Source organism: Trachemys scripta, chromosome 6 (genome assembly GCF_013100865.1).
Source record: "Trachemys scripta elegans isolate TJP31775 chromosome 6, CAS_Tse_1.0, whole genome shotgun sequence".
In the NCBI taxonomy this organism is placed as follows: domain Eukaryota; kingdom Metazoa; phylum Chordata; order Testudines; family Emydidae; genus Trachemys; species Trachemys scripta.
In genome coordinates, this window is record NC_048303.1 from 59,359,798 (window position 1) to 59,384,333 (window position 24,536).

Here is a 24,536-nt window from a genome sequence, read left to right on the forward strand (position 1 = left end):
GGAGAGAAGCAGAGCAGGGCGGTGTGCTCAGGGGAGGAGGCAGAGCAGAGGTGAGCTGGGGTGGGGAGTTCCCCTGCATGCTGCCCCCCCCTTACTTGCTACAGGCGGCCCTCTCCGCGCCCCCCTGCCCCAGCTCCCTCTGCCTAAATGCCGACGACGACCGGGGCGGCCGAAGATCCAGCCGCCACGGTTGCCGCCAAAGGACCTGAAATGCCGCCCCCCAAATGCTAGCACCCTAGGCGACTGCCTAGGTCGCCTAATGGGTTGCACCGGCCCTGGCTGTGTGGAAGCCAGAATCACTAGGAGACTCAGCCACAGCCCTCCTGGGGACTGCCTAGGAAAGCATACTAGCAAACCTGCAGCACCACACTTGCAGAGGATGCAGTAATGCCATCCACCTCACCTGGCCAGCTTTGGGCATAGCCATAGGATATCTTATCTCCCACCTCATTGTCCCCTTTCAGGAAACTAGCCCTCTTGGGTGCTCAGCAGAAGAAGGGATTCTGCTCCCTCTCTGGATTCTGGACAGATCCAGAACAGGGGATACCAGAGAGGTAAACAGTTCTTCTGTATCCTCCCTCACAATGTGCCCATGCAAGGGTGGAGCAGAATATGTGCCTCAATGTTGCAGGTTTATCACTTGGATCCTTCCTGCCTCTTATGCCACACATTTTATTTTCTGGAGCTCCAGGGTTCATTAGGAATCATCTACTCTCCCTCAAGCAACCTCTTATTCTTCAGCAGGGATTGACCCTCCCACAATTCTGATTCTTTTTATATCATACATCTAAATTATGTGACTGTGATATAGTATAGTCCCAAGTACAGTGAATAGTTATTTTTAGGTTTCTGAATATTTGATGTTCCTGTTCTTAACTTCATTTTAATGTTAATGAATGCTTTTAGTGATATGTAGTGAATTTATGCACCCAAAGAAAATCAGTACTTTATGGATACCAAAAGTTGGTGGTCTCCAATTAGCTAGCATTCTATAAATATTTACACATTCAGGATTATCATTAGAATGACTTTTAAAGTTTGAAAGTAGATTGAAAATTGAAAAAGATGACAGACAAAAATCTACTTTAGCCTCTTGACAAATCTGGCTTTTGTAACTCTACTGTAGACCATGAGATTGATGGAAAAGGAGAGGAGAAAAGAGAGGTTTAGAGTTTGAGTATCCCTGAAAACATATAAGTAGTATTAGCCAACACATGTTATATACAAACCCTATAAACATAGGTATTTTGTGTGCTAATATTGTGTACATTATATTACATATGAATGCTAGGTAGTTATGCTAACTGACTTGTATTGTGTTCTTCCCATAATTCTGTTTACCCATGCCAAGTATCTCACAATGCTTTGCAATGCCGAAGTCAGCTTTGAAACATAGGAAGCCTGTTAAAGGCAATATAGACTTTGTCTGGGTCCAAGATGGGAAGTGCCTTCATGGGCAATTGGTTTGGAATGACAAATTTAAAAAAAATTAGAAATGGTAAAAGTACAGAGAAGAGTAACAAAAATGATTAAGGATATGGAACAGCTTCCATCTGAGAGACTGGGACTACTCAGCTTGGAAAAGAGTTGAGGAAGGAAGGATATGATAGAGATCTATAAAATCCTGAATGATGTAGAGAAAGTGAATAAGTGTTATTTACTCCTTTTACATAACTCAAGAACCAGGATTACTCACTGAAATGAATTGGCAGGAGGCTTAAAACCAACAAAAGGAAGTATTTCTTCATACAGCACAGTCAAGTTGTGTAAGGCTTTGCCAGGGGATATTGTGAAGGCCAACACTATAACTGGGTTTAAAAAAAAATGAGAAGTTCATGGAGGAAAGGTCCATCAATGGCTATTAGCCAAGATGGTCAGGGATGCAACCCCATGCTCTGGGTGTCCCTATGCCTCTGACTGCCAAACAGTAGAATTGGACAACGGGATGGATCAATTGATGATTACCCTATTTTGTTCATTCCCTTTGAAGCATCTAGCATTGGCCACTGATAGAAGACAGAATACTGGTCTGGCCCAGTATGGACATTCTTGTGTGTTATGTAATGTAGTATCCAAAACAAAGATAAGGACGAAAAGTTCACCATGGTACCAGAAACAAGGTAAAAAGCTGAGTAGTAAATTTGAGTCCGGGGTGAGACACAGTGCTTTTAACTATGATATAAATATGAATAGTTTTGAGGGCATATTTTGGAGCACACATTCTGTGAAAGGTTAACTGCATGCTGCAAGAAACAGATTCCTGGAGGAAGTTGCATATATATTTCCTTTTCATATCTTACTTTGTCTTTTAGACTATAAATTGCCAAAGCATAGTTTTGGTCACTTGAACATTTTAATATAGAACTGCAAGTAGTCAAAATCAAATTGGCTATACTTTTAGCAATAGTAGCTAGGAGTAGATCTATAGTATGTTAGTCTCATAATGAAGTGACATGAACTCTGTCTGAAAAGCAGCAGTTACTGGGGCTTCCCACAGATGATACTTGTCTGTCTAAGTCTGTGCTCACATTTGTCCTTCTAACAATAGAAGTGTCTTATATTTCACCAGACTTGCTACCTTTTGGCACTGATGGGACTTCACTGACTCTCAAATGTTCTTTTTGAAATAAAAGACTAAAAGTTATTCCAAATTATGTAGTTCTAAAGCAACAATTTGACTTTTCCATGGCTGTAGGATGACCTAGATAAATGTAATATTGTATAAAGGCTGAGGAGACTGTCTGTCTTAGAGTAGAAATCCTCTAATTTTCTTTGTAGCTGAAGAGGGCATAAGCTGCCATATGCTCTGGTGGTGGTTTCTCTTCTATTTTTCTTCAGCACAGATGCAATTTAAGCATTGACTTGTAAGCACAACCCTCTTTGGTAGTTGAACTTTAAAGTTCCACATGTTCTGCTGAGCATCTTCTACCCTGTAGCATGAATAAGTGATATTCACTTTGGGGAAAGTTTCATGTTTCACCCTACACAAACTACATGAATCCATTCTGAATCAGATATTAAAACATTCCCATTTGCTAAAATGAAATTACATTTACCCATTTTGGATTTCCCATTTCCTGAAAAGTTGTTACATGGCTGCTTTGACACACATTCATTTCTGAAAGCAAAACTACCATAAAATTCCTCACTCTCATTTAATGCTGGAGCTGGTTGGGAATCTATGAAATGTCTCTTTGTCAGAAAAGCCCATTTGAAAGTAATAGTCTTCATGGGAACATATCAGATTAAAATAAACTTCTGTCAGGAAAGGCTTCTCAGGTCCAGGATGGAATATCTGTTCAAAATGAGAGAGAAAGAGGAAACCCCCCTCCCATAGTCAATGGGCCTACTCTGTTTGATTTAGAGCAGGGATTTGAACCCAGCTCTCTCTTCTCTAAAGGTGAGCATCCCAACTACTGGGATATAGGTTCTTCTAGGGGCATGTATGAAGGATTAATTGATGTCAGTGTGTCTCTGTGTCCATTTCTTGTTGTTTTGCTTTTGGTTGAAAACCTTTGAAAACTCTCAAGTTTGTCTTGATGTGGATGGGAACAACTTCCAAAATTTCTTGCTCAATGGGAAAACTATTTGGTACAGACGTCGCTTTCAGCTGTCCCAGGCCTATTTGGAGTAATTCTTTTAATTCTAAACTTTAAAGCTTTACCTATTTTCCTTTACCTTCACAGTGGAGGATAATCTCATTAGCAGTGGGATTTAGGTAATGTAGACCTTGTGCTGGCCCTCTGCACTGGGTGAATATTACTGTATCTGAGTTTAGTAGGAGTGGGTTCTGCCATATTTTAAAGAGATGTTCAATTCTGATAAGATAGGGATGTAAAGTTAGGGACTATTTGAAGTTTGTTTCTCATACAGGTCAAATATGCAGTCAACATGAAATAATAATAAATAATTTAGTCTGTGACCCAACATATCATCTTTGTTAGATGAGCACCTTTTCAGTAACTCCAGTGTTATCAACTCTTAACTTGCTGTAGGTAATCTGCTTTGTTTTGCTCCCCCCCCCCAACCACTAGAGTTCTTTAAGAACACAGATAAGCTCCTTCTTTAATGCAATTTGGGGGTAGGATACGGTACCCCTCACAATGCCTTATAGTCTAATGGATGGTGCATTAAAGTACATGCTAGGTGACAGGAGTTTGAGTTCCAGCTTTTTCTCTAACTGCTGCTAATATTTCTGTGCCTTCATAACCCTTATTAATATTAGCAATTACTGGTCTGCTTCCACTGATGTCACAGAAAAGTGAAAGATAAGTGTGTGACAGCGTACCCCATAAGGCTCTATGGGGGGGCGTTTATAAATGTATATATGATATAACTGGAATATGTTTTGTGCTGCCTGTGCATGTAACATATCTCCGTAAAGGTTATGGTCTACTATATCTATTCATCCTATTTGTACATATATATCATTTCCTACTTGAGGGTAAGAATATGGGCTGTATGCTTGCTTGGTTTCTAAGTAAGTGTTATAGAGGGTGAACAATTTATGAGTTTATGCAGGGTAAAATGGATTTATCTGGGTTTAGACCCCATTGGGAGTTGAGCATCTGAGTGCTAGAGACAAGCACACTTCTGTGAGCTGTTTTCAGGTAAACTTGAAGCTTTGGGGCAAGTGATTCAGACCCTGGGTCTGTATTGGAACAGACGGGAGTGTCTGGCTCAGCAAGACAGGGTGCTGGAGTCCTGAGCTGGCAGGGAAAACAGAAGCAGAGGTAATCTTTGCACATCAGGTGGCAGCTCCCAAGGGGGTTTAAACCCAGATAAATCCGTTTTACCCTGCATAAAGCTTATGCAGAGAAAACTCATAAATTGTTCACCCTCTATAACACTGATAGAGAGATATGCACAGTTGTTTGCTCCCCCAGGTATTAATACATACCCTGAGTAAATTACTAAATAAAAAGTGATTTTATTAAATACAGACAGTAGGATTTAAGTGGTTCCAAGTAGTAACAGACAGAACAAAGTAAGTCACCAAGCAAAATAAAATAAAATGAGAAAATCTATGTCTAATCAAACTAAATACAGATAAGTTTCTCACCAGTTCCAGAATGCTCCCTTTTACAGGCTAATATCCTTTTAGCGTGGGTCTAGCAATCACTCACACCCTCTGTAGTTAGTCATTTGTTCCAGTTCCCTTCAAGTATCTTGGGGGGGGGGGTGGAGAGGCTCCTTCCTTAACCAGCTGAAGACCACATGGAGGGGTCTCCCACGGGTTTAAATAGACTCTCTCTTGTGGGTGGAGACCCCCCTCCTATGCAAAGTCCAGCTCCAAGATGGAGTTCTGGAGTCACCTGGGCAAGTCACATGCCCCTGCATGGCTCAGTCTTTACAGGCCGAAGCCATTGTCCACATGGTATCTTGCATGTCTCCAGGAAGACTTCTTATGTGGATTGGAGCATTCCAAGATGCATTGTTCCCCAAGTGTTTCCTGATCAGGTACTTAACCTGGCGAATTCCTTCCTAAAGAAGCTGACCAAATGCCTCACAAAGCTTACTTAGAAACCAAGCAAGCATACAGCCCATATTCTTACCCTCAAGTAGAAAATGATATATATGTACAAATAGGGTGAATAGATATAGTAGACCATAACCTTTATGGAGATATGTTACATGGCACAGGCAGCACAAAACATATTCCAGTTATATCATACATACATTTATAAACACCCCCCACCCCATAAAGCCTTATGGGGTATGCTGTCACAAAGTGCCTCCCAGGATCAAGCCCTAAATGGATCAGAGCCTTCACAAGTTCTGCTAAATCTTTGAGCCTACCCCAGAGAGGGAAAAGCGAGACTAGAACTGGGCAGGAAATGGGTTTCCCAGCCTGTGAAAAAATGTTCAAGATTGGAAAAATTCTCATTCTGTATTGGGATGAAACAGAGACCTCTTGAAGTTGTTTATGTGACTGTCTCTTGCACTGTCACTCATGGCACTCAGCTCAGGAGGTTGGGTAACCAGGTTTAAGTCCTTGCCCTGTCGTTGTCCCACATCCTAAGGGAATGCCTTGATCACCAGGCTATTGGCTATTGTGGGATGGGGGTGTCTCATGCTGATGGAATTTTTGGTCCAAATTAATCCTGGACCTAAAACACTTTGCAACAAAAATTTAGTCAAAAGGGATAATTCCCTCAATGTTTTGAATTTGATGACAAAAATTTTTGTCAAATTCCTGACCAGCTCTAGTAGAGACTGAGAGATAGGAAAGAGGTGCTGTGTATTCAGCTCTTTATCCACAATTCTTTAATTGAACTGTGAGAAGCTTCTCTGGAAGACATTACTTCTTAGCCACCCACTTCTTACAGAAATATAATTAACTGCAATTAGGTTGCTGGTTTGATGAGGTGTAACTGACCCTAGTCTTGACTTCATTACTTAGACTCTTAGGGTACATCTACACTACAGCAGGGAGTCGATTTAAGATACGCAAATTCAGCTACGTGAATAGCGTAGCTGAATTCGACGTATTGCAGCCGACTTACCCCGTTGTGAGGACGGCGGCAAAATTGACTTCTGCCGCTTTTTGTCGGCGGCGCTTACTACCACCTCCGCTGGTGGAGTTAGAGCGCCGATTTGGGGATCGATTGTCGCGTCCCAACGGGACGCGATAAATCGATCCCCGAGAGGTCGATTTCTACCCGCCGATTCAGGCGGGTAGTATAGACCAGACCTTAGAGTGACAATGCAGATAAAATGGGTAGCACAATGTTTTTCATTGTTTACTTGGTTATATCAAGGAAGGATTAATGGAGCTAAATGGATTAATGGAGTTAATCCAGTTAATAAAAAAAGCACTTCTCCCATTTGTAAAATAGCCTTCAATATGTTTTCACTCTTAAAATTCTACTAGTAATAACTATTAGCTATATTTCTTGGTTGGGCACTGCCGTTTTACTTTGCCTGAGCTGTATTTAAATATGATAGCAACATTTTATCCAACATGACATCTGGATCAATGGATACACTTGCTCAGGGGTTCAATTATGGATGGAACCGGATAACATAATGATAAAATATTAATTAATTTGTACATGTCCAAGTGCTTGTCTATATTCACTAATGTGCATGAAGAATTTGAAGACAATAATTATGTTTCCATGAGTGTTCAGTAATGAAACCTGTCTTAAGCAACAATTCAAAAGACAAAGAAAAACTGGTTACTTAATGGAGGTGGCCTTTTATAGAGATGGAACATCTGGGTGTTACTTTAGGGAGATCTCTAAAGTTCGCAGGCTGTCCAACAATAGGGTTACCATATTTCCACAAACAAAAAAGAGGACACTGGGGGGGAAGCCCCGCCCCATCCACTCCCTCCCACTTCCCACACCCTGACTGCTCCCCTCAGAACCCCAACCCCCCCTGCTTCTTGTCCCCTGACTGCCCCCTGCTGAGAACCCCCTACCCTAACTGACCCCCCAGGACCCTACCTGTCCCCTGACTGCCCTGACCCTTATCCACTCGCATGGGTGGCAGGGTTGTAGAAATTTTGGTGGTGCCCAGAACCCCCCACCCCACATGCCTAAGGCTCTGGGAGGGGGGTTGGGTGGGGGGAGGAGGTCTGGGGTGCAGGTCCTGGGCTGGGGATTAGGGTGCAGGAGGGGTGCAGGTTCTGGGATAGAGTTTGGGTGCTGGGTGCAGGCTCCGGGCTGGGGCAGGGGGTGGGTGTGCAGAAGGGGGTGAGGGGTGCAGGCTCTGGGATGGAGTTTGGGGGTGAGAGGCGGTGCAAAGGGAGGGGGTGCAGGCTTTGGGAGGAAGTTTGAGGGCAGGAGGGGGTGTGTGGGAAGGGGGAGGGGGATTGGGAGGGAGTTTGGGGATAGGAGGGGATGCAGGGGTGAGGGCTGTGGGTCTGGGGATGAGGGGTTCATGATGCAGGAGGGGGCTCAGGGATGGAGCAGAGGATTAGGGTGTGTGGGGATGAGGGCTGGGGCTGGGGGATTTGGGGTGTTGAAGAGGCTCAGGGCTAGGGTGGAAGGGCAGGGTAAGGGCAGCCTGTCTTCCCATTAGTGGATGGGGGCACTAGGACCCGGGGGCAGCAGACAGCAGTTGCTGCTGGCTCTGGCAGTACACGCAAACAAGGGAGAGGCAGACAGGGAGGGGGGACCCGCAGAGGGGGGGGATGTGCAGAGGGGGGATGGCAGGTGGAGGCTGGGGACCCATCCAACACTCCCCCGCTCCCTGACTGCCCCCCCCCCCCGGACTCCTCTTACCATTCTGGCTCCATGTGTTTGCAAAACACACTGCCCGGTGGGTCGGTTTGTGTGTTACACAGGACTACAGAGAGAGGGAGGGGGGAGCAGGGGAGGGCTCTGGCTGCTGGAGGCCAATGGGAGTGGGTCAGTCGGCCTAGCCGCCCAATCAGCAGCCACACTCTGCATGGAAGGGAGGGAGGGAGGTGAGGGAGAAAACCTCCCCGGATACTTTAACCTTGTTACCAATTCCTCCCGGACGGCTATTTAGAGACGCAAAAGCCGGACATGTCCGGGGAAATACGGACGGATGGTAACCCTATCCAACAAGGGTGGGTTACAGGATTAACCACTCATGTCTTTGTCTATTATATTTTTGAGTCATGTTAGTTAACATGTTAATTTGAATATTCATTCAAATGGGGACAAGCCCAAAGAGAGCAGAGTCCTAACTCCTTGTGTGAAATTGAGCCACATGAGAATTTGTCTGGGTTTTTGGGAAACTCTTGAGAGAAATTCAGCTTTCAGGAGGTAATCCTCCCTGCACCAAATGACATCACTCACCTTATCATACTTTTTACAGTTAACTATTTTTAATAGTCCTTTCTAAACTTATTTTTTTAGGGTGGTGAGAGTCCAAATATACTTTTTTTTTTTGACATCAGAAGAGTAGCAAGACAACCTGATTAGCAACAAGTGGGGGAAATGTGAAGAATAGGTAAATGTGAAGAATAGGTAATTAAAAGGACAGTGAGAAACCCCTGAACTCTTTAGTGCTGGGTTCTTTAAGATAGGGTAGTGTTGGGAAGTCTGCTTTGCCATTATCCATGGTCTGTCTGTTCTTCTCATAAGCAGATTTCACTTCTCCAGTGCTCTGGCTTTTTTTTTTTTTTTAATTAATGGAGATATTCCATCTCCTAGAACTGGAAGAGACCTTGAAAGGTCATACAAGTCCAGCCCTCTGCCTTCACTTGCAGGACCAAATACTGATTTTGCCCCAGATCCCTAAGGAGCCCCCTCAAGGATTAAACTCACAACCCTGGGTTTAGCACGCCAATGCTCAAACCACTGAGCTATCCCTCCCCCCTGCTACTTTAGCAGGCATTAATTTAATTGAAAAGGAAATTAGTGTAAATGTACAGCACAATGAAAACCGAGACTTAACAGATCAGTATTGTACAGATAGAACAGCTGCCAAAAGAGTTCCTTGAGGAACTCAATATAATGTGTTTGCATGAAAAAGATTTTGCTCCCACAGTGTTACAAATGGAAACTTGAAAAGGAAAAACCACAACAGCATAGGAAAAGTTCTATTCCTCCAGCTTCTAACGTGTTCTTGCAGAATAATACCATCTAAAAACTAGAGGACAAATCTTAAATTTGACAACCCAAATCCAATGCAAGGAGTGTCATATTTGGCCATCTAGTTTCAGATCAGCCCTGAGGTAAACTTTTGGCCTAATTAAAGTCAGTGGTACTCAGGTGTTTTTTGATTTGGGGGTGAGGAACTGTTCCAGATACCATTTAGAAAAAGAAATGTATTATCACTGCTAGCTACTGGGCTCTCCCTAGGCCCACCCTGATTTCCTCAGGTCCCACTTACTTCTGCTGAAGAAGATTGTTCTATCCTCTCACCCCACTGCATTGTCACTCCTGGCCCATGCCTCTGGTGCTCTTCCCTCTGGCTAGCAGTGATTGTTGCCCCTTTTCCCAGAGTGGCACACCTGCCTAAATGGCAATCTGCTTTGGAGCTCTTCTTCCATAGACCAAAATCCTTCTTTACTCCGATTGCTTGGGAGAAGCAGGCCTGTTACCTTTAAAACTATCCCACATTTGGGCACAGCCTTTATATTTCCCAAGACAAATGCTTTATTTTTGTTTTATCTGAATAGACTAATTTTGAGACTCATGTCTTGTATAGTATTGTCCACCTCTGCAAAGATTGTTGCTAAACTTTTATAGCTTTATGCTCTCAAAAGATATTTACTAGGGAGAATCTGATTTTGGGAATTTGATTGCCCATGGAATAGTCAGTTTGAAACCTAATAAATAAGGTAAGACATCATCTCATGAATAGATATTGAGCACCCCCAAGATATCATATATTAGGAAGAAAATGAACTCTAACATATGCATTATTGAACAGCTCATGTCGACTTTAAATATAACACTCAGTGTCATATTTCATTTCCATATTTTATTAGGCTAGTAATACTTCTACTAAATGCCCACAGTAAGGGGTTACAGATATGACAGAGTTTCATTATTACCATGTGGCTATCTCATTAATAAATTAAGCTGTTTGCACTAGGATGACCACAAAGTTAGAACCCCTTTTTTCCTTTTTTTTTAATAAAGATAAAGATTCAAGAGAAAGATATCTTAATCAAATAACTGTTGTTAAATCATAATGGCAACTGAGTTAGTAGAAAGACTCATCAAGAAGATTTCAATTGTCAACATTGAGCATTTTCAGCTGAAAGAAAGTAGTGGGTTTGAGCACCATAAGGCCCAGCTTCTTTGCTGGTGTGAATTGGGGCAACTTAATTGGTTCTAAGGGGTTTGTTTACACTTAAAGTGCTGCTGTTGCGCTTAGTGATGACCTTCTCCCATTGGCATAGGTACTCCACCTCCCTGAGAGGCAGTAGTTATGTTGACAGGAGAAGCCCTTCCATCGACATAGTGCTGTCCACACTGGGGATTAGGTTGATATAACTGCATCGCTTAGGGGTGTGGATTTTCCACATTACTGAGTGATGGAGTTACACCAACATAAGTTTGTAGTGTTGACCAGTCCTGGATTTGTAACACTGGAACCACAGCAATGGTTCCACAAAGTGAGGATCTGATCCTACAAGATAATCTATGGTTTGCATCCTCTACACAGGCAAAGCCCAAATGAAGTCAATAGGGTTTATCATCATGGGCATAAGAGTATCCCATGTGGATCACTTTGCAGGGTTGGGCTTAAGGCACTGATTCACCAAAGTTGTTGGGTTTTCTTTCTTCTTAATTTAATTTAGAAATGTTGACCAACTTTGACTAGCTCTGTTACTGTAATTGGTAGACACTCCAGCTATTTTAGTGAAACTCATTTTAAGAAGCTTCTGCAAATTACTATTGTAGTGGGGTGTGTGGGGGGAGGTACATTACTTGGACTGTTGTGTGACAGTCAGGCTGGGTAGCAGTGGTGGAAGGCATGAATGTTAGGCCTACAGTGGTAAAGGCCCTTTCCCTATAAGCTGGCTACCTCAGGCCACCTAGGGACACCTGGAGTCAAAGTAAGGGCTGCCTGAGACCTTTAAAAACCTCCTTTCGGGGTGGGGTGTGGGTGGGTGGGGGGAGGAGGTGAGACAAGCTGCTGCAGGGCTAGTGGCAGCAGGGAGAAAGACTTCTCCACAGTGGAAAGTTGCTCTTCTCCTTACAGGGGAAGCTACATAACGGATTTCCTGTTTAGGGGAAGGACTGGCATCCCAGGGCCAATAACAAGGCCACATATCCCTAGGGGTCGAGGTTTGAAAAAGGTATTCCCATTTGTTTTGTGTTGTGAACTTGGGTTTTTTTTCAGAGGAGGAATACTCCCTGCGTCTGCCCTGCGGCATACCTAAAAAATATTGTGAAATAACCCACAAGTGGCAAAATAAACACCATCTAGAGTGGGGTCAAGCCCCCCCCACTGCCAGAGAGGGAAGTGCTGAGCCTGCTATGGTGGAGGAAGTGCCTTGCCACAGGTCTTTTTGAGACGCAAAAGAGTAAGAGGGGTGGTTATAATAGGAGATGTTATGAACTCCTTGTGATAAATGAAGCAGTTGATAGCTCCCTTTTATGGACACCCAGCCAGCCAGTTAGCTATAAAATCCCTCTTGGTAGCTGTTCTCTACTTTCTTTACCTGTAAAGGGTTAAAGTCTGACTGCATGCATAGGTAAAAGGAAGTGAGTGGGCACCTGCCCAAAAGAGCCAATGGGAAGGCTAGAACTTTTTAAAATTGAAACAAGACTCCCCTTTCATAGAATCATAGAATATCAGGGTTGGAGGGGACCTCAGGAGGTCATCTAGTCCTGGACCAATCCCCAACTAAATCATACCAGCCAGGGCTTTGTCAAGCCTGACTTTAAAAACCTCTGAGGAAGGAGATTCCACCACCTCCCTAGGTAACCCATTCCAGTGCGTCACCATCCTCCTAGTGAAAAAGTTTTTCCTAATATCCAACCTAAACCGCCCCCCCTGCAACTTGACACCGTTACTCCTTGTTCTGTCATGTGCTACCACTGATAAGTCTAGATCCATCCTCTTTGGAACCCCCTTTCAGGTAGTTGAAAGCAGCTATCAAATCCCCTTCATTCTTCTCTTCTGCAGACTAAACAATCCCAGTTCCCTCAGCCTCTCCTCATAAGCCATGTGCTCCAGCTCCCTAATCATTTTTGTTGCCCTCGCTGGACTCTTTCCAGTTTTTCCACATCTTTCTTATAGTGTGGGGCCCAAAACTGGATACAGTACTCCAGATGAGGCCTCACCAATGTCAAATAGAGGGGAATGATCACAACCCTCGATCTGCTGGCAATGCCCCTACCTACACAGCCCAAAATGCTGTTAGCCTTCTTGGCAACAAGGGCACACTGACTCATATCCAGCTTCTCATCCACTGTAACCCCTAGGTCCTCTTCTGCAGAAGTGCTGCCTAGCCATTCGGTCCCTAGTCTGTAGCAGTGCATGGGATTCTTCCTTCCTAAGTGCAGGACTCTGCACTTGTCCTTGTTGAACCTCATCAGATTTCTTTTGGCCCAATCCTCTAATTTGTCTAGGTCCCTCTGTATCCTATCCCTACCCTCCAGGGTATCTACCGCTCCTCCCAGTTTAGTGTCATCTGAAAACTTGCTGAGGGTGCAGTCCACGCCATCCTCCAGATAATTAATGAAGATATTGAACAAAACCGGCCCCAGGACAGACCCTTGGGGCACTCCAGCTGCCAACTAGACATGGAGCCATTGATCACTACCTGTTGAGCCCGACGATCTAGCCAGCTTTCTATCCACCTTATCGTCCATTCATCCAGCCCATAGTTCTTTAACTTGCTGGCAAGAATACTGTGGGAGACCTTATCAAAAGCTTTGCTAAAGTCAAGGAATAACACATCTACTGCTTTCCCCTCATCCACAGACTAAGTTATCTCGTTACAGAAGGCAATTAGATTAGTCAGGCGTGACCTGCTCCATGATTTTTCCAGGGACTGAGGTGAGACTGACTGGCCTGTAGTTTCCCAGATCCTCCTTCTTCCCTTTTTAAAGATGGGCACTACATTAGCCTTTTCCCAGTCATCTGGGACCTCCCCGGATTGCCATGAGTTTTCAAAGATAATGGCCAATGGCTCTGTAATCACATCCGCCAACTCCTTTAGCACCCCTTGGATGCAGCACATCCAGCTCCACGGACTTGTGCTCATCCAGCTTTTCTAAATAGTCCTGAACCACTTCTTTCTCCACAGAGGGCTGGTCACCTCCTCCCCATGCTGTGCTGCCCAGTGCAGTAGTCTGGGAGCTGACCTTGTTCATGAAGACAGAGGCAAAAAAGCATTCAGTACATTTAGCTTTTTCCACATCCTCTGTCACTAGGGTTGCCTCCCTCATTCAGGAAGGGGCCCACACTTTCCTTGACTTTCTTCTTGTTGCTAACATACTTGAAGAAACCCTTCTTGTTACTCTTAACATCCCTTGCTAGCTGCAACTCCAAGTGTGATTTGGTCTTCCTGATTTCACTCCTGCATGCCTGAGCAATATTTTTATACTCCTCCCTGGTCATTTGTCCAATCTTCCATTTCTTCAAGCTTCTTTTTTGCATTTAGGATCAGCAAGGATTTCACTGTTAAGCCAAGCTCGTTGCCTGCCATATTTACTATTCTTACTACGGTCTCCCACATTGGAATGGTTTGTTCCTGCAACCTCATAAGGATTCTTTAAAATACAGCTAGCTCTCCTGGACTCCTTTCCCCCTCATGTTATTCTCTTAGGGGACCCTGCCCATCAGTTCCCTGAGGGAGTAAAAGTCTGTTTTTCTGAAGACCAGGGTCCATATTTTGCTGCTTTCCTTTCTTCCCAGGTTCCCATCCACTTTTGCTTCCCCTACTAATTCTTCCCACTTTGTGAGCAGCAGGTCAAGAAGAGCTCTGCCCCTAGTTGGTTCCTCCAGCACTTGCACCAGGAAATTGTCCCCTAAACTTTCCAAAAACTTCCTGGATTGTCTGTGCACTGCTATATTGCTCTCCCAGCAGATATCAAGGTGATTGAAGTCTCCCATGAGAACCAGGGCCTAAGATCTAGTAACTTCTGTTAGTTGCCAGAAGAAAGCCTCACCCACCTCTTCCCCCTGGTCTGGTGGTCTATAGCAGACCACGACATCACCCTTGTTGCTCACACTTCTAAACTTAATCCAGAGACTCTCAGGTTTGTCTGCAGTTTCATACCAGAGCTCTGAGCAGTCATACTGCTCATACATACAATGCAACTCCCCCACCTTTTCTGCCCTGCCTGTCCTTCCTGAACAGTTTATATCCATCCATGACAGTACTCCAGTCATGTGAGTTATCCCACCAAGTTTCTGTTATTCCAATCACATCATAGTTCCTTGTCTATGCTAGGACTTCCAGTTCTCCCTGCTTGTTTCCCAGGCTTCTTGCATTTGTGTATAGGCCCTTAAGATAACTCACTGATCATCTCGCTTTCTCCGTATTAGACAGGATTCCTCAGTTCTTGTGTTTGCCTACTTGTGCTCCCCCCCCGGTATCCCATTTCCCCACTTACCTCAGGGCTTTAATCTCCTTCCTCCGGTGAACCTAGTTTAAAGCCCTCCTCACTAGGTTAGCCAGCCTGCTTGTGAAGATGCTCTTCCCTCTCTTCATTAGGTGGAACCTAGCATTCCTCCTTCGAACACCATCCCATGGTCAAAGAATCCAAAGCCTTCTCAGCCTTTGTCTGGCTGTTCCTTTGTCTGGCAGAAACAGGGCTGAACTATGCTGTAGGAAGCTTTAAACCAGGTGTGACAAATCATCAAATCATACCTAGGAATTGCTTATCTGAAATGCCAGATATGTAAGTAAATCGGGAATGTCTAGAAAGACGCAATTAGGTTTATTTTTGCAAGACTTGTGGGCTCATGTGTGTTAACCCCAAAATGCTTTTGTTTTGCTTGTAACCTTTAAGTTGGACCTCAAGAAGGTTATTCTTTATGTCTAATTTTTGTAAATAGGTTTTTAAAAATCTAGCAAAAGCCTAAATTCCAGATGTATTTTCTTTCTTTTTGTTTTTAGCAAAATGTACCTTTTTAAGAACAGGATTGGATTTTTGGTGTCCTAAGAGGTTTGTGCACATGTTTAATTAGCTGGTGGCTACAGCTGATTTTTCTTTGTTTTCTTTCTCAGCTCTTCCCTGGGGTGGAGTGGGGTGGGGAGGAGTGAAGGGGCTTGAGGGTTCCCTACAGGAAGGAATTCCCAAGTGCTCCTTCCTGGGTTCTCAAAGGGGTGTTTTTTGTTGCACTTGGGTAATGGCAGCATCTATCCCCAAGGTCAGAGAAGCTGTAACCTTGGGAGTTTAATACCAGCCTGGAGTGGCCACTATTAATTTTTAGAATCCTTGCAGGCCCCCACCTTCTGCACTCTGCCAGAGTGGGGAATCAGCCTTGACACTCCTTGAGCCTGATTTGGAGACAATATATTAATGGCTGGGGAGTTGTATTTGTCCCACTTGGAAATAATGGATGCATAGTGGAGTTTAGCATGAATATCTCAAATACATAGTGCCCCGTATTAATACAAAATGGATGATCAAGAAGGAGAAACATTGCTCTTCATATTATATTCTCCCATTTTCAGTGTATATTAAATGCAGTAAGGAGTTCAGGCACTATTGTTCATTATACATTCCTCTCTGTCTTTGAGGGGGAGAAACAATGAGATTCATACTTGTCTCATTAATATTTATGGAAAAAACTAAGCAAACATTAAGGGTTATTTTTTAAACACTTAAATGTTATGTAATGTACTGTCTCTCTTGATGTCAGTGAGTACATTCAAGTCTAATTAATTTACTCATGTTCCCCTTGGTATTTATTTAGATTTAGACTTGTATTAACTTGTGTCCCTTCTCTGAGCCTCTGGGTACATTTACAGCAATGAAAACCACATCAGATATATAAATTATAACAAATTTGGGCTCTATCAAAACTCAATTCCCAAATTGCCAACCACCACTGTCACAATCTTATTATTATTTGTTATTTACACAGCACTGTAGATGCTTTACAGGCAGATAAAAAGACAGGTCAATACCTTACAATCTTACAGGAGCTTATAATCTAAGTATCTGATCCTGCAAGCTGATTTGTGCACACACAGAGCTTTGTGATGGCAGGGAGCTATTCCATATGGGTACAGGGTTCACCTGCATACAATTGCTTGTGGGAACAGGGCTTAAGTTTGACAACTCACACCAAGGGATGCCAAAAGGGGAGTGGCGGTGGTTGTGGTGGGGAGATGGATACCATTGGGGCAAACTAGCAAGAAGCATGTTTTTGATACACCCATATCTTGCTGCTTTAAAATACACAGAAATTTACCGGTCCAAACTCTCAACCAAATGTAAATTGGTGCAGTTCTATTGATTTCAAAGAAGCAAAATCCATCTACACCAGCAGCATAGGCAGTGGGTGGCTAGGGCTAGAGGGGGCTCAGCTCCCCAAATTTGAGCCATCCCACCACATACATGCACAGCCCAGCTTGGCAGGCAAAACTCCACCTCCAGCGGCACTAGAGCCAGCTTGGCGCTGATCTGTCTGGCTGTCCAGGAACACGGAGAGTCTTAGGAGCCTTCAGTGGGCAAGTCTGAGGGGGCCCCAGCATGGTGACCATCATGGACAACCATGGTTAGGTCTGCATCCAAATAAGAAAGGTCACAATGTCCAAGTCAAATGATGAGGAGAAGAAATACTTCTGCCCCCCACTGCCATGTAGGGTTCTTTGGAGCAGATGAGGGTCCAAAATAATTCCTAGGTACAAATCTAAACAGAGCAGCTGAAACCACTTCAATCCAACTATGCTAAAGCCTTCCTCCTACTCACTAGCATCATCATTTTGTCAGGACTGACTGTCGTGCAGCTCACTTTCTGAGTACTTATCCCAGCCAGACATTACTTGGGTCTACTGCAAAAGATGTAGAGCTGGGCTTGAGTAGGGACTGGGAGTGGCTGGCTCACTATTAAAGTTGCTTTGTCTCTCCTGGAATTGACACCTCCTCATCAATTATTGGGAGTGGACTACATCCACCCTGATCGAATTGGCCCACTCCCTTCTATTCATGTGTCAGTATAATAATGCCTGCACCTGTAATTTTCACTCCATGCATCTGAAGAAGTGGTTTTTTACCCATGAAAGTTTATGCCCAAATAAATCTGTTAGTCTTTAAGGTGCCACCGGACTCCTTGTTCTAATTATAAGGATACATAAGCACTGGAATAGGCTTTTAAGGGATATTGGGGAATCTCTACCATTGAATGTTTTAAGAACAGGTTAGACAAAAACCTGGAAGGGATGGTTTACATCCTGCCTCCCTCTAGGGGGCTTGACTACATGACTTCTTGAGATCCCTGCCAGTCCTACATTTCTATGATTCTGTAATGCTAGTGGACGTATTAACAGAGCGGTGATAAAACAGAACCCCATACAAGAGGGCCTTGAGGGAGGAGGATCCATTTCCCAGCATCACTTTGAATACAGAAAGGAATAGAATCACTGTAGAACATTCCGCCAGAATCTGCAAGCAAGACAATATTACCTTGTGGTCAGGTATATCCCAGGCTCTGATAAATCTAAGAAAAGAACTGGGGACAAGGGATCCTTGTCGTTTGCCAGTTAGAGATAGCCAGTCAAGGAAATTAGTGTCGTGTCCATACAATAATTATTACATTCTGATTAGAAGCATTTTACAGATTGTCCTCTGAAAAATTATATACTATACAATGCTGGTGGTATCAGACTATTTTGTTAGAACCAATGCAAAGATGCACAATCAGTTATTTCCATAGAAATTACTAGTTTTCATGCAACAGATTTTCACTGAGGCATTATTTTTCATTTATTATGTTTTGAAAAACAAACTTTTTCCAATTTGAAAAAGTTCATAGTGAATTTTCTAAGGAAAATGAATTCAATTAACACTAAAAGAAGTTTTGGCTTTCTTAGTTTTTCAGCTACAGAAACAATGATAAACAAACCATCTATTGGACCCTTTGAAAGCATAACTTTATAAAAATGTGATAACTTAAATCACATTTAGAGTATTAAAAGAATAACATAAGTAAAATTTAAAGACAAACAGTTGACTCCTGTACAGAAATTTACTCTTTTTTAGAGATTTTTTTTTAACATTTTGGTGCCATTTTACTGATCTGTATGAGAAATAAAGTGTAGCCAACCACATTACATTATAAATAGTTGAGCTGTTTATTCCTCCATTAAGTCAGGGTATAGGATTATCATTATTAATGATTTAACAGTACTATTTGTATAGCAGTAATGCTGAGAGACCCTAATCAGCATGAGTATTACTACTCATTGTACTACTGACATTTTTACAAGCACGGTGGAAGAAACAAACCCTATCTGAAAGAGCTTTCAATCTAATTTGAAAGAAGGCTAAAGAAGTGAATGTAACAAGCAGTAGGAGGGAAGAGGAAGATGGAGGATAAGGGTAACTTTAATAATAAGCTCACACTGTTATGTCCATTGGCCCTGTTTGAAATGATTGGACACCATCAAGTTGTAAAGTTTTTCTATTGTGAATTAAAATCAGTTATCACTTAACCTAGCCTTAATTATCTATGTCTGTTCTTATATGCCTCCCAACACCATATTATGTGAGTGCCTTCAAAATAATTTTAAATTAAGTAACAACACTATTTATTCAAATTGTGGCAGCACCTGGGATCCTGCTCCATGACTGGGGTTCCTATTGTGCTAGATGCTATACACTAGGATTGCCAAATGTCGAATCTCACAAACCCTAACATCCTTGCCCCGCCCTTTCTCTGATGCCCTGTCCCACTCAATCCATCCCCCCTCCCTCCGTTGCTCACTCTCCCCCACCCTCACTCACTTTCACCAGGCTGTGGCAGGGGGTTAGGGTACGGGAGGTGGTGTAGGCTCTGGGCTACGGGGTGGGGCCAAAGTGTTTGGAATGTGGGAGGGGCTCTGGGTTGAGCCTGGGGCAGGGGGTTGGGGTGCAGGAGGGAGTGTGGGGTGCAAGCTCTGGGAGGGAGTTTGGGTGCAGGAGGGGGCTCTGGGCTGGGGCAGTGGATTGGGGTGCCGGAGGAGGTGAGGGTCTGAGAGGGAGTTTGGGTGCAGGTGGGGGTGCAGGCTCTGGGTGGGAGTTTGGGTGTGGGAGGGGACTCAGGACTGAGGCAGGGGGTTGGGAGCAGGAGGGAATGTAGGCTCCAGCTGGGAGGCACTTACCTTGGGCAGCTCCCAATCAGCAGCGCAGTGGGGCTAAGGCAGGCTTCCTGCCTGCCCTGGCCCTGCAGCGCTTCCAGAAGTAGCTGGCATGTCCCTGCACCCCCTAGACTCTCGAAGCCTAAAATCTCCCAGATTGGTTTCAGTAGCCTCTAGGAGATAGACCGTGATTGTGGGAGACTCCCAGTGAATCCAGGGGGGTTGGCAAACCTACTGTACACACAGAAAAACAGATGGTGTCTGCCCTAAATTGCTTATAATCTAATGCTGTCTACACTACACAGCTTTTAGCGACACGCCTGTGTCGCTACAGCCATGCTGCTAAAAGTCGCTCCATATAGCCGCTGTTTGTCAGCTCTCCTGCTGACAAAAAACTTCCACTCCCAACGAGCAGGGTGAGCTTTGTCAGCAGGAGAGCGCTCCTCCTGTCAACAAAGCACCGGAGCTTGTCAGCAAAACATTTGTGTTTTGGGATGTTTTTTTAATACCTCTGAAAGACAAGTTTTGTCATTCAATTGCCAGTGTAGACATAGCCTAAGTATAAGATAAACACTAACCTTCCTCCCTCCATTATTCACCTGGAGAAATGTGTTTTTTATAAAGGTACAGCTACACAGACCATGGGAGCAAGTTTCCCAGCCTGTTTTGACAGAATCATGCTACACCAAGCTATCCCGGACCTGGTGTTGCCCCTGGCTTGCTGCCTCAGGTTCCTTGGGAAGGGCTTCTTCCCTGCAGCTGAATAGATAATATGAGATCTTGGGGAACACTCTCACAATTATCAGACCTGCTGTTCCCAAAGGAACGGTACACTACAGCCCATTACTTACACCTTTAGACCCCCCCTGTTGCATTGAACACTCAGCACTTAGGTTTGTTTATAGAGAAACAGTCCAAATTTGGTAACAAAGAGCAGAGATTCAAATTATAGAGAGTAGGATTACTGGAAACAAATGGTTACATATAAAACAAAATCATAACATGTATTCTAGAGCTTAAACTTAATTAAAAGATGCCCTCTTGTCTAATAAGGCAACTGTGTGAGATAGACTTTGGTATAGAGCTTTTCAATCAGGATGGCTGAGATTCTTTCATGAGATCAAGTCCACTGGCAATTTGTCTCTCCAAATGAAGGATGCCAGGATGTCTTTCTGCATCCTTAGATATATTAGATCTCTACTTTGTTCTTTACCTGTCAACAAAGGTCCCTCCCTGCTGTTTGCCTCTTCCTGTTAACTTCTTCCCTTGAAATCACTGTAAACTTTTGGATGCTAAAGGCTTGTGTACGCTTATCAGGGATCAACGTGTGGTGATTGATGCATTGGCAGTCAAAGATCTGCTAAATCGATCACAGATCACTCTCTCATCTATTCCTGTACTCCACTGGATCGAGAAGAGTAAGGAGTTGATGGGAGAGCATCTCCCATTGACATCGCATAGTGTGGGTCCTGCAGTAAGTAGATCTAAGCTGTGTCGACTTGAGTTATGCTATTCACGTAACTCAAATTGCATAGCTTCGATTGACTTTTCCCTTTAGTGAAGACGAGGCCTGAGACAAACACTAATGAAATTAACTTCCATTGTAAGACACACAATATACGATGGTCAGCCAGGGAGATGAGTGTCTCCAATGGAACATACTACACCTGAATGACCTGCTTTTATTTTCAAGGCCTTAAGAACCTAATTTCCAATATCCAAACATCTCCTTCCATAGTATCCTCACATGTATTTGCAAAGATTATGTTGATCATTGTGACATGGGCTTTCAGCAGAAACTTTACATGCTACTTTGGTGAACTAGAATGTAAATATCAGACCCAGGGGTCCCTGTAATCCTTTTGCAGCCGTCTTCCAGTTGTTGCCAAGAGGTCCTTGTTTCACAGTGGGTGAACATTTATTTTAATCAGCTAAACAGAATATTTCATTTTTCACCCACAAAATTAGACAGCATTAAATGGGGAGAAGAGAGAACTAGCTAAGCAAATCACTGACTCTGAAAGTAGAAAATTGTAATCTGCAAAATAGGGTTTGTATTAAAATTGAGATACATCCCTGTGTTCTAGTGTTATTGCTACATATTGATGTTAGAAATTCCAGTTCTTGGCATCTTTTCCCTAGGCAAAGGGAACAATGTATGACCCCTTTTGGTGCTCTACATCTCCATTCCAATTTCTGTTCTCTTCCCCTATTCTTTTGGCTACTTTAGTGTTTCCCAAACCTACATTACCAAAGACATCTAGATTTGCCACCAAATCAGATCTGTGACAAGAACAGGAAACTGTATAATTGAAGTAAACTTGTATAGCATTTCTCTGACTCAGCAAGACATTTAAACTCATGAATAACTTTAAGCATGTAAATATTAACAATGAAGTCGGTGGGGCTACTCATGTAATAATATGTTATATTAAGTACCTGCTCATATAGGGCCTAAATTCTGCTGGCTGCCATTGCTAATGAGAATGAATTGATGTATCCTCCCCTCACTTCCCTTCCTTATGAAACTGGAAGGATGATTTTCAGCATCTGAGATGTGATCCTGGATGCTGATTAGCCACATTGTCTATTTGGAATGTTGATCTTGAGAAATAAAATAGCTGTGGTCTCTTCTGAATTTGTTCTATTCTGAATCAAAGTGCGTGTGTGGGGGTGACTCTTAAAATTAGAAGGGACAATTACCTCAAAATTTATTTAAAGCCCTGAAGAAGGGGGAAAAAAAACTTTCAATCAGAAAGCATCTTTCCCACCGTGACTGATTCAAGTCTGAATGATTTAACTTGATAAGCTCTGTGATACCCATACTGCTAAAGACAGCTGAACAAATGAAAGCATTTAGTTTAGTTTTCTTTCTAATTAAAGTAATAGTGAAGCTTGTTTACACTACAGTAGGTCTCCTGTTGTTCCTTTAACTGACAAAAATAGACTGCTTATTCATCTCTGTTTCCACAGTGGTCTTGTCCCCTGTCTCCTCCACAGAACAATTTTTTTACTGCTGTTGATCAGTGTGCAAAAGCAGTCTGTCTAGCGCCGGCAAGAGTGGGCTTTTTTGTTTGGGATTTATTTATTTTTTTTGCTTTGTCACCAGAGGTGTCAGCCACATGACAAAGAAAAGGCCTGCTGGTCTGAAAGCTGAAATGGAAGGAAGTAAATTTTTTATTTTAAGTAAGAATGCTTGTTCTAGTGCCCTGTACTGTGATGGTAATTACATATGTCCACAGGAGATCAAGATGATAAAAACAAATGTCTGCCAGAAACTTTAGGTACTCTGGATTGAGGATGAAAAAGGGCCTTAAGGGAGTACATAAAGTTCTTCAAAGGCTTGATGCAGCTTTGAATATTAAATAGTCAGTGCTGGACTGAATACTCTCAGAAGCACTGAGCAAAGGTGGTAGGAAGCTAACAAAGAATTAGCCTGTGAAGCAACTACTAAACCTTATGAATGGTTTATCTTCAATAATTTTCAACACTGTTAGACCAAAATTCTGAGTCTATAGTAATAAAATACTTAATATTGACCATGCTAGCTCTGCACAGAATCAAGACCTTGCTTCACTAACCTATTTCGACCTTACCTCGGCATTAGCCTCATCTGTATCTTAAAGCCTCAATAACTTTTATAGATTTCTGCTCTATGCATTCTATTAGCTCTTTGAGAACAATTACTGTATGACCCAACTACTCATCATTCAGAGTCAATTTATATTTCTAGATACTCAACTGCTTCCATTTTTTGCTGTGGGCTTTTTTAAGTATGGAATGCTTCAAAGCATTCCTGAACCTCTGTCCTATTTCCATATTTGCTAATTCATAACGGTAGTTGCTACAGTTATTATACCTTTCTCAAAACATATTCTACAGTAGGACTATAGCTATGCTGTGAGCTGGGGCATGATTCCATAGCTCCCATACACATACCAGAGGTAAAGGGGAGCTTCAGTAGCATGACCACTGGCAGAAGTGACACGGTTTAGCTGGGCTGACTACAAATACTCCTGAAAATATTCCTAAAGCCATGCCACCGCTACTTGTGCTATTGCAGATACACCACTGTTTATATTTGTGCTAGCTCACATTGAGCTACCACACAAGTATGTATATATGAGCAGGGGAATCACACATGTAGCTCATGGTGTAAATGTAGCCTAATAGCCCCAAATGCTACATGGAATGGGATTTTCAAAAGTGCTCCACTTTTGTCTAACTCTGCTGCCACTGAATTCAATGGCAAAATTCTCCATTATTTTTAATGGGAGTAGGTTCATGCTCAAGGAGATTGTGGGTTTAATTTTTACGTTACACTCGTACTTCACTAAGAGGCTGTTTTTAAGAGCTAGTTGAAAAATAAATGGGGAAATTGTTTGAAATTTCCCCAAGACTCTCCTCCCTTTTTTTCAGTCAACTACAGACTGGCTGAAATTTCATCCATAATATCCAAACTAGCAAATAAAACAAAACATGCAAATTTAGCTTGATTTACTAAAAAAACTGGTTATAAAATGTAATTTCTCACCCTAAATGTTGACTTAAGCAGGATGCAGAGTTTCTGTAGGTTAGAGTTCCATTTTTTTCTCTTTACAGACTAGACTCCTCTGTCTCAGGACTTGTCTACACTACCACTTTACAGTGCTGAAACTTTCTCGCTCAGGGGTGTGAAAAATCACAGCCCTGAGTGAGAAAGTTTCAGCACTGTAAAGTGCCAGTGTAGACAGTGCATCCCTTGTGGGGGTGGGTTGTTGTTTTTTGTTTTTGTTTTTTTTTACAGAAAGTTGGTGCTGCTACTACACAGCCATGTTAAAGCACTGCCATGGCACTGCTTTAACGTTGGTAGTGA